The following is a 12,182-nucleotide window of genomic DNA, read 5'->3' as shown; positions in this document are numbered from 1 at the left end:
TATGGAAATTCTTCTGGAACATTTTCTGAAATTGTACTTGGGAGTTTCAGTATCTCATTTTTTTCAATTTCTCTGATGTGGGTCCACATATAATGATACATTTTTCCTTCTTTTACACTTCAAAGTGTCCAAATTAATGTATTCTAGTAGAGGTGATTGACCCAACATTTTTTTAAGAAAGTGACACCTCCCTCGTATATACGGCTAGACGCCGCAGGATGCAAAATATGTGCGTTCTATTCTCATCCAACGGATGCATCGGAAATAGACGCTCAAAATAAACTGTAAATGTCTCTTCTGTTTTATATACATAGTAGTTTTACAGTGACTACCTGCTATAAAAATCCGTCCCGAATTTCGTAACGAAATGATTTTTAACGTCGGTATTTGTCACAATGTTTTAAAATTATCTGACTGTTTCATTTCTCTAACAGTCACCTTTGACGTCAATTCGTAAACACGGGATTTTTGTCGAATCATTGCTCAGGGTTCCCCCGTCAAATAATTTCGTTTGTCTTCTTAAATTTGTTGTTATTTTAATAAAGGCAAATATTAATTCAATTATTAATTGATTATTTATAATAAACAATAAATGAAAACAATGAATTCAATATTTGAAATTGGCAAGGGCGTCGCCAGATTATGACTAAGGGGGAGTCAATAGGGCAATATGATGGAAAATAAAAAATATGAACGCCTGGTACAGTCTCGATGACGATGGTAAAAAGAACGGTTCTAATATCAATATCAATGTATAAAACTTCACAAGATCTCGACAGCACAATAACTAAATCAAACTTTTAAACGCAGTAATAATTATTCATTTAAACGAAAATAATATCTGATTAAAACGTAACCTGCGGGAATTTTTGGCAAAATTTTCAACCACCTTATCATTAAAATTATTTAGGTTTCTATTTATTATAGCTCTGTGTACACTCATCATTGCGATTAAGGCGATCTTCTGCCATGGTGCTTCTTAGCCATGTTTTTAGTCTTCTGAAACTGCTAAAGGATCGCTCTACTGAACAGGTCGTGCATGGTAAAGCAATCAAATTCTTCAATGCTTTTCCGTTTCAAGAAAGAAGGAATTTGTTTCTTTTAGGACATCAACAAATTTGTTACATTTAGCCTATCGTGCCGCAATTGCTGCCAAAGTTCGATTTCATTCTTTATGCTCGGTAAATCATAAGACTGGGCAATAGATTCACAAGTTTATTTCAAATTTTCAGTTGTCGTCTTTTGCATTTGCGTCGGGTGTAACTTAGATAATGCTAATGATGGCGTGTTTTCTTCGGCAAAACGTACTTCTAGGAAGGTGATTATTGAACCCAAGTATGGTATTACTAAAGACCTATTCCAGTATTCTGGAGGACTTTCTGCTGGATGATTGCTTCTATGACGTCGTTTCCCCCCAATGCGCGAGATTGATGTAATGTCCTCCCCCAGCCCGACTTTATCTGCAACAACAGCAGCTTCGTCTGTTACTTTTTCCGGATTTTCACGTGAATACTGGTAAACGGCTGTCGTAGAAAAATGCAATGTACACACACACACACACACACACACCATACCTACCTACATATTTTTACATTGTTTAATGGCCTTGCTTTTTTGTCAATCTGATAGTCGCGATTAATGTTATTCCGAATATTTCAATACTTTCTACAATATACATGAAACCTTAATTTGTCATGCGTTGCAAAATTTATTAATAGGTAAGGAAATCAATTGCTCGTACGGTCTTAGGACTTTGGTCGCTTTGCGGCTAGCTACATTTGATCTCTAGGGGGGCAACAAACCCCTTGCCGCCCTTGTAAATGGGCACTATCCATTTTCAAGAGGAAATATCTGGTTTTAACTTATATTAAAGACTTCTTTGATGAACCCTACCCTTGTTTGGGACCCCCGATGAGATATGGAATTTTGGCCATCTGCCGCCGATGTCAATTTTTTCATAGATTTATCTAATTTGGTATACACCGTATTAGTGTGACGTAGAAGTGAGTATAGGTCAATGTCAAATCAATTTTGAAGAGTATTAAACAAGATGGAAATTAATATTCAATTAAAATTAAAAATAAAGTTTTGAATGTGAAACTGTTTCCATTGCATTTATTGTTTCGGTACTACTATTGTCCCTATTTAGTTTCACGCTATTAACTGACAAAATATCCCAATCAGCTGGTTAAAATCTTTTCAATTTTTTCTAACTTGGTATTCAGTTACCATTTTTAACATCAGTTATTTAGAATATGAAAAGGTTAGAATTTGTTTTATCCATCATAAAATAGCGTGTCAATTTCTCGGTACATTGTTTGATAAATTTTTTTCGTAACATTAAAAAATAGAATAAGAAAGGGCTTTTATTGAAGACGAGGCTGTATTTAACGGTTGCGATAAGAAAGTTGATTAACCGTCACACGTTTAAGAAATCTCATTTTTCCAAAAACAAACAAAGAACTAGAAAAATTTTTTTGGTTTCTTTCAGTCTCGTTTATACAAAAGGATTAGAAAAGATCTTCAATAGAGTAGGTTTGGTATTACTTTATGGATCCAGCAACACATTAATTCCAAGGATTTGAAATTTTATTTACGAAATTAGCTGTAATGATTCTGATATTGGGCAAACTAAAAGATCTGTTATTTTCCGGTTCAGAGAGCACCTGCAAATGGGGTATTTTAGAGTACGCTGATAATCATAATCATGAAATGAAAAAAATAATAGTTAAAAAATTCATCCAACAATGAATTATTGGATGCATTTAAAAGTATTAATTGTTAAAATTAAAGTTAGTTCAAGTGGGGATAAAGGGACTATTTGCTACAGTTCACTTAATAGTTTATTAGTTGAGGAATGGATGTGAACTTTCTCGCCGCAATAATTGTTATTCGCGGAAAAAGATTCATTAGTTAATATTATATAAATAAAAATTTCTTTAATTTCTTATTTCTTAGACCTTTTGATATATCAATGCATCTGAATGTTCTTGATTTTTCGACTTTTCTTTTGATAAAGACTTAAAGAAAAGTCGAAACGTCAAATTTTATCTCCTAAAAATTATTAAAAAAACTAATTTTAAAACAGAAGAGATCTATAATCAAGAAAATTTAGATGCATTAATATATAAATATATAAGTTGGTCATGTGAAGTTAAGTTTCAGCCCCTGAAGACGAACTACTAAAAGTGAGTTTTGTTATCAAGGTTGTTCATTTGAATAACATAGGACAATCATTAACTGGAACTTGTTAAAAGAAAAAGCAAAACAATTCACGTCTATTCAAGTTAAAATATGTGTGTTCAAGAGTCTAAAGGGAAAGTGAAAGTTTTAATGAAGCAGTTTTGTTAGATTGACACAACAAGTCGTATTTTTAGTACTGATGAAACCGCCTTCATTTTAAAACGTTCACCTTACCTTAAAAGATAAAAAACTTTGAGAAAAATATAGTGAATAAAGCCTAACAGTTTTATCTAAAATGTTTCGACATTAAACCAGCAATGAAGTTGCGTTGTCTCAAACGGTATCGCACTTGGGCAACCACAGTTTTTAACAGATAACATACACAGTCCTCATTGATTATATATCACGTTCCTGACAGTTATTTTACAATTGATAAGGCATGCAGAACTGTAATACAACTGTAGAAATCAATGAAGAGGAAGAAACAGTAATAATACCTCTGGTTGACGTGAACGATGCGAGTTTTAATGACGTTTTTCGAGTGGATAAAGATGTTGCTCGGATCTGTAAGCAGCAGCAAAGGTTTTGAGACACATTACAAAGCTTTTTTTCGACAAAACGACGCTTAGAAACGTCGGTGTTGCAGATTTTCTGTAGTTTTCCTGAAATCTGGTGAAGTGGTTCAGCAGCCAACTGGCCGACGATAAGAAATATTACAGCCGTAGCTGTATCCACTTCCCAAAGAACCGTTTATTTACTGAGCCTCTCTCTGTATCCTGAATCCACCACAACTCCATCCCTGCAGATGAGTTTTTCCCATATCTAAACCTTATAAATCCCCCCCCCCCCCCACATGGATATTGTCACCCAAATCCCAAACAAACCAACGAACCTGTCTCCCCCTATCTCTTAGTATAGTTATTATATACATTGAAAATGATTGTGAGCCGAGGAAGGTGATTTTTGAATATTGTGTTCATGTGTAAGAGATAGGGTGTTTAATTCAAATTGTCGACAAATATATTTAAATCTTTACAATCCAAGTTATATACATTTTTAAAGAAATTCAAAGGTTCATAGAGCCGCTAGATTCTATTGTAACAGACGCAATAATTTTAACTTTCAGATTTTTTCTCGATTAATTTAATTTGACAAACTCTCTATAAATATATTTCAAAAGACCTTAGATTTTCGATTTAACCAAAAACCGATTGTATTCATATTATATTTTCATTGTGATACAGAGATTCATTTGTTTTTTTGGTTTTCGCTATTTATAATAGTTTGGTTGTATACGAGTTGCGTACTGCTGTAAAATTTTATTCCGGGTTACTGTAAGGGTCGTATATGAATTGCGTACAGAAGACCTTCCAAGAAATGGTACAAAATACCTCCGTAAACTATTTGTACTTCACAGGATTATCGATATCTAAATATTGGATTCTGGTTAATCATTTTCTTGCCTGGAATTCAAGGCATACATATTACCAACTTATTAATAATAACGTCCCCTCCCATAACTACCAAGAATGGGAATAAATTCAAAGTAATTGGTCATAACTTAACCTAACCTTAGTTAGTAGGTTAGGTTAAGTATAGCCCTTTACAGGTCCGGTTAACCGCGAAACACAACTAGTGTGCAGCGACTAGTTTGGACCATCACAAAAATATCCTTTTGCTGCTATTCGATTTATTATTTTATTTTTCAAGGTCTCTTCTAACAGAATGAAAATAAAACTGTACTGAATATATCGTTCTCATGTGTGAAATAAAAGTATCTATAATCGTGTCTAATATTACATGGAAAAGATAGGATTTTAATGGAAATATGACATCCACAATTTTGAATTACTAAATTATTTACTCAGATCACGCATATTTTCTCGTTAAACATAAAAACAAAATTTTTAGTCACAAATGATTCCAAATATTCAAAATAATTCAGGTTTTTAATTTAATATATATATTTTATATAATTTTATAGAAAAAGTAGAAATTTTTGAAAATCATTCTCAAAATATTATCTTCCGAATCACAAATAGCATATTCTAAATTTACTTACACTAATGACTGTATTTAGGTAGCTACACAAAATGTAAACCATTTAGTTCAATTTATTTTTGTAATTCGATACATTTTAGCAACTGTTTTTTATGGTTTTCATGAATAAACATTTTATATGATTAACGTATTTTTCTATGGCATGTATAAAAAATAACTTTTGCAATCTATACAGAAATTATTCATTTCCTATAGTCTTAAGAATGTACCACCTTGGTTTGGCGAATTTTCTAATTTTTTTTACTATCGCATTGATGGTACTCTTACATCCGTGTCAAATAAATAAGTCCTTCTATAATTTTATTAATTTGTGATAGACATGCCGATAAAGGGGGCATAATAAATACAAATATTACTGTGATCATAGTCTCTTCTAAACACACAAATTATATTACTTAATTCTGGGAGCTTCATGTGTCGATACAAACCTGTTAGGGGGCGATAAAAGATATTATTTACTTATTTTGCTATGAGATTTTGTCATTTTTTAAGTCTTTGAACAGGAAACTCCACAGAAATCATGGATAGAAATCTAGCAGGTTATATGTATTATGGGTCCAGCCCTAGAAATCCAGTGATCAGGAAAATATATCATAAAGATTTTTCTCTCAATTTGACTGACCCTCTATTTTTTGTATGTATGTAGATATTGGGGTGTCATATACGCTGTGACCCAAAGGATCTATTATGCACCCCTTTCATGCTGCGATACTGGGGAACTTAGTGTTTACAGCTCATCTTTTAATTCTATTCCTTCTACTAAGTTCAAAATGTGGGATGGCTTCAATTGCCAGAGATCTTCGTTTTCTATTTCATACGCTACCAGATGTAGTGCTCTGGAGTTCCTTAGTTTTTCACACTTCAAAAGAATGTGAATAGAGGTTTCATCCGTTGTGCAAAAAAATCAGCACGCTGCATTATCGATATAGTTTTCCAGAATAGTCTTTGCTTATCCTTGTAGGTTGTCCCAATAATTCGTTTTGCTTCTATCTATCTTTTTTCCAACACTTTTTCTATTGCTCTGTAGTTCTGTAGCTGATACCACAGAAGGGTTCAGGTCCCATAAAGGTCTTGTCTGCTCTGGCTTTAGCGAGCTTATCAGCTATTTCATGTCTTGGTTGTCCCGAAATACATTGTAGGGTAACTTTATTTTTCTTTCCTAGCTCGTTCAATTTTTCTAGGTAATACCAAACGAGGTTGGATTTGATGATATTGAAGCTTAAAGCTCTAATGACTGCTTGGGTATCGGATAGGATGATGATCTCCTGTTTGCGATAGTTCCTCTCTAGATTGAACTGGACAAATTTTTTAATTGCATAAATTTCTAATTTCTGCCACGCTTTCCAGTACTATGTGTAGATGTGGGAAATTTAAAATCAACTAGTGCGGTTGTTGGGTATGATTTCATGGCCCCGGTCGGACATATACAAATCAGTCTTCGTACCTTTGAGATATTGTTCCTCGTGGTATTCAGACTATTTCTATTACTCCAAACTACTACCCTATATGTGATGATTGGTCTAACAATTGCTGAATACATCCACAGTAGGATCCTTGGGATACGACCTCAATGACTCCCTTCGAAGTTTCTGCACACCATCAGAGCTTTAGTGATTATTTCCTTCTAGTTTTTATAGTGTAAGTTCCAGATATTTCTCCTCTATTTTACACTCAATGACTTGCCCGTCTAGCTTGGGTTTATTGTTGAGTTTTTACTTCCTAATTAAAGAAATTAGATAGGTTGCGATATATCTGCATTTTTTGTTTGTTGGCCACCAACATGTTCTTTTGCTATCAAGAATGCGATGAATAACTGTTGATACAATTTACTTGCAACCAAGAAGGAAAGTAGGGACCGGAGGAACAAGAAGGAGAGGAAGCAAAAGTATCTAACGATTATGATTTTGAAAAATAATTTTCTTCGGTTAAATATAAAAGTTTCTAATAAAATTATTTCCCTTATCAATAGATATTTTTGAATTAAACATATAATGAAAAATACAACTTTTTTAACTGTTTGAAACGTTATATTTCAGAAACTTTTAGGAGAGTAAGTATAGGAAAGTTTTTTGTGAAGTTTGATCCCGAATCAATTTTTTTTAAGTACGGAATCCATAGAGAATGTTTAGATGTCACAAATATATGATGGTGGTCAATTTGATCGGACTAGAAATAGGATATAACTAAACTAATTTAAATAAAACTTACATATTCAGTTTAAACTATTTTTGATAAATGTAACATTTGTTATAAGCATAACGATTAAAGGGACATCAACCATATTTACACCGATAAGATAGCAGTTATCATTGAGATTAAGTGTACATATACACAATATGGCTTTCGTTTTATTAAAGACAGGGTGATATACTATGGGATAATAGATAATGAATATGTTCATTTTTGATAATTAAGTTTACAAGTCAAATATATGTAGAAACTGAATTTATTGTTTATATTTTTGATGTCACTAGATTTTTTGTCTTTCTGATACAGGGTTTGAGTTCAATAATAAATTTCTGAATCTTCAATGGGTCACTTCATACAAAAAAGTTTGACGTCAATTAACAAATTTTTGTTGCAAATATTTAGATGGTTTGGATACTAATGTAAGGAAGAAAAAAATAAAAGACTGTCAAAAGAATTAGTGTAAATTTACATAATTTCTTAAACCTTTTAATACGTTTGTTTCTGAAAAATCTCCATTTTGGATCTTGTCTGATTTAAAATTAGTTATTTTTAATTTTTGAAGACAGATAAAAATTTTTGACGTTTCCGTCTTTTTTACTTACTTATATTAATTAGTAGATCACCCACATTATAAATATCAAAATAAAACCAAAATAGAAATCTGTTTTAACAAGATCAAATTGTTCGTAGTTGTATTAGAATTTACAAAAAATAGCTATAAATTTCACTTAAATTATTTAGGTCTTTTTGTATGGTATCGATGACCTTTTAGTCTATTTTCTAAATTCTGAGTTGTTTGCCCTATGTAGACAGCGTCACAATCAATTGTTTAGTTTCTGTTCTGTTCCTTAATTGATTATGAATATTATGAACCTTTTCTTAAATAAGTTGTTTATCATTTTTTCTAGATACTTATTTTCTTTCAATTTTTTCAGTTTTTCCTTTTTGAATATCGAAGCATCTAAATTCAGGATCTGGTAATTGGTTAGATCTATCAGCCAAAATTATTATCACTCATCTTTTTTGTGACATTGAAGTTCAATTATCTTGAGGACCAAGTTGGTTTCGTATACCATGTTATTTTTAATTTCGTATAATGTGACATCAAGGATGAACAAAGTCGAAAAGAATCCAAAAGCCGCTTTTCCTACCATTTTCAAGTATAAAACTGGCTGTTGATGAGTTTTATTGTTCAAAAAGAGATGATGGGGTAACTCATTCATATATTTGTTTAAAGTTTACGCAGCGCTAGTTAATCCACGCAAAATTATATGTTTACCATCAATTCGACCACAAGAAAGATGAGGCTGGTGCTTTTGAAAGTGTTATTAGAGACGATTTAGGTGAGGAACATTCAAAAAGTGCATAAATGCCAGAAAATAGAGTAAACATATAAGATATGATTATACAAAATCGTTGATTAACCGAGAGGTTTAGTAGAAGCCTTAGGGAATGACCGTCTGATTGAACAACAAGCCTATCAATTCTCAATTCTCTCTGACGATTATAAAAATGACTATGGTATGAATGTAATGTTGATCTCCATGTTCATATCTCATTTAACCCGAATGAATTCGGTTATGAAAGATCAAATAACAGGGAAAAAACCGGTAGAGCCTCGTTATCTTCATCCAAATGAATGAGTACTATCAACAACAGAAAATAAATGATATACAAGATTCTAGTTTCTATTTACTCTAAAGCAAGAAACAACCCAATCAAAAAATAACAAACACAGAAGATATAACAGCATACAATAAATAAATTTAGTTAGGTTATGGGATAGTGATTATGGTGTGGCAGTAACGTCGAAATATGACACGAGAAATGAGAGAATTAAAGTGTACGATTACAAGACAAAAATTAATTAAATAAGGTGTCGAGAGTACCACGAATTTTTTACTTGTTTACCTGTAAATGTGATTTTAAAAAATTTGCAAAGTTCTCCGATTTTTGTAGTTTGTTAATATTAATAAATTTTTATCGTTTACTGCAATTATTTCGGTATTTATTGCAAATAGGTACGTCAATTCACATTTTCTGATATATTTTCAATGTGAATACCAGAAACACCAAGAAAGTTTAACGATCGATGACTCACAACAACGGTTTTTGTGTATCGGTACGGATATTAAACAAAAGTTAAGGAGATCGCAAGGATAATCAGGAAAAATGGAAATTAAGTGTCGGCAATAGTGAAAAACACACTTACAGGTCATTCACAAGTATTTTTGCTCTACGGGCAAATGTAATTTTCTAAATGTAATGAGAAACTTGTAATTAAAACACCTTACTACGAATGACGGGTCTATAATTTCATGTTTCTTCAAATGAAATACACATTGCTGAAAAAAAAAAAAAGAATTTTTCCTCATACCTCGATCAAAAATAACGCATTTTTACACATTTCGAGGCAGGAAGTTAAAAACTCGTGGATTGGTAAACATGCAGATAAGAGATCTGAACTTCGGGTTATAATGTTCTAGGTAAAACTTCTTTCTGTCTTGAAATAATTTCAAAAAAAACATACCGGATATGTATCACTGACAGTAAGGATTTTTGAAACCAAATGGTCACCTTCCACCTCACCATAGAAGGATACTGCTGGAAATTTGAAACATCGGATCGTTTGTAGTTCCATAATATAGTTCCGAAAGGATAGAAATCAAAAAAATTCATTTAAAAATTTCTACGGCTCCTCTTTCGAAATTTGGACGGTGCTCATCGATATCATTTGTTTGCCAGCCTAGTGTTAGGCCGAATACACTCGGATCAATTTGAACGAAACTCATTTCTAACGCAAATTACTAACCAGTTTGAAATGAGTAACAACCTTTGTATATGAATAGGGATTTACACACGGGGCAACTGGTTGCCAACCAGTCGCCAACGCGTTGGCAACCGGTTTAAAGAAACTCGATCTGTTGATACATTGGCAACTTGAATCAATCGCCTCTCAAAAGTTTTAATGGACGAAGGTTATTTTGTTTTCAATCTTAACACGAGTTTTCTGTTTAACCGGTTAGTAGTGCGCTCTAAGAAAATTACTGTCTTCATTTAGTTTTGTTTTGGTTCTTGGAACTATAATTGTTATTTTTTGAGTAAAAAGCAAGCACATCACCCTCGAATAGTTCGAGTGGTACCTGTTCTGTGGAGAAGATGCCCGTGGACGTTGATCTTGAACTTCTATAGGTTGTATTGTTCGGAAAAAACGTGCTTTGGTACCTGTTTCCTCAGGCTTGCATTTCTTCAAAGAAAGGAGTCTCGAGTGGAGTGTTCATGAGCTACGTCTGTCTATCGAGTAGGTCTTGTAAATACTGCTCTAGGTGGGATTATGTTCGACAGCTCGGAAGAGGTTGTAGGATCGGCAAAACAAGTTAGGTCAGCGACTTTTCTTCTATGCTCTAAGCTGACCAAGTTTCTGGTCAGCTCTGGATCGTCTATAAGTCGAGTTGATATCTTCTGTATTGAGTCGAGCATCCTCAAGGTACGCTTACGAACCGAGATAAATTGGAAAAAGGGATGTATGTAGAATATATCCTGTCACTTTGTTAAAATGAGGAAATTAATATGTTCTAATACAATTATTCATTATTTATTTAGAAAAAAGTCTGGAAGGCTCAAAATTTCAATTAACTCAAGTTGTTATAAACCAAAATAAACTGTTTACTTTAGAGTCAGTCAGGTTTTGGTCACAATTGAGTCGGCTGTGTGTGCATAAACACGTCACTAATCAGTTGGCAAACTTTAGTTACTTTTCAGTTGCTCCACGTTACTCTTCAAGATGGAAAATGCGGAAACATTATTTATCAATTATTGTTTGCAATGAATCAATTTATCTTAATATGTGGATAAATTTCATCAAAGAAGTTTTAATAAAAAAAAACACGATAGCAAATTGAAATGTGCACAAACATAATTTTTAATGCATATCAAAACATCGAATATTTATTAAAAGAAATGTGTGCTTAATTAGAATTTAACGATTTTCTAACATGGACAGAATATTGGTAATGTTTAAAAAATTCTACCTGCTCATAATTTACATCATAGTCGTTCGATAGAAACTATTGAAATGAGCTGGAAATGGAATGATTATACTAAAGCTGACAGATATCTAAAGATAATTTAAATATCAGTACAAATTGCAGTTTAGAGTTAATTTTTTACAGCGCAAAGTTGGTTAGGTTAGACCTCTCAATTTTTTTGTAGAATATTTGCGAATATTGTCGATTATAATGGAACCACTCATTTACAAACTATATACACTGTTGGATTAATGTCACTTAAGTTACAAATTCGTTTTTTTTTTAGTGTAAGAATAAATAAAAAATCTTTGAGACTTATGAGAACTACGAATGGAAAAATAAAGTTAAAATTTTTTGGAAGATAAGAAAAATCGGAAATACGCATTCCATTCTGTTTGATTGATGTTGTATGACAAAAACCGACAAGAATATAATTACTGCCCCCGCCCGACCCTCAATAACATACACCCATGTTGTCACATTCTGAAGCAAAAGGAAAATAACAGTGCCAATGACCTCATCAAGACTGGATACGTTCTATGAATGGAAATTTTAAATTCAAGGTGAGACATTTGTTTACTACGAGTTTTGGCTTTAATAAAACCAAAAATTAATATAATGTCAAGAGATAAGGAACCCAATACACAATTTTTTTTTAAACAATCGGATAACGTTGGCACCGCTGATATCTCGTATTAAGCTTTTACAATTTGCTCAGTC

The 12,182-nt window shown here is 32.5% G+C and overlaps 1 protein-coding gene across 6 annotated transcripts in view; it reads right to left on the bottom strand.

Moving 5' to 3' along the window:
* Positions 1-12,182, bottom strand: part of LOC130899319 (insulin-like growth factor 2 mRNA-binding protein 1) — a 121,016-nt gene that overhangs the window by 28,127 nt on the left and 80,707 nt on the right. The window lies entirely within an intron of this gene.

The sequence above is a fragment of the Diorhabda carinulata genome, chromosome 11 (genome assembly GCF_026250575.1).
Source record: "Diorhabda carinulata isolate Delta chromosome 11, icDioCari1.1, whole genome shotgun sequence".
NCBI lineage: Eukaryota > Metazoa > Arthropoda > Insecta > Coleoptera > Chrysomelidae > Diorhabda > Diorhabda carinulata.
This window is presented reverse-complemented; position numbering and strand designations above follow the sequence as displayed.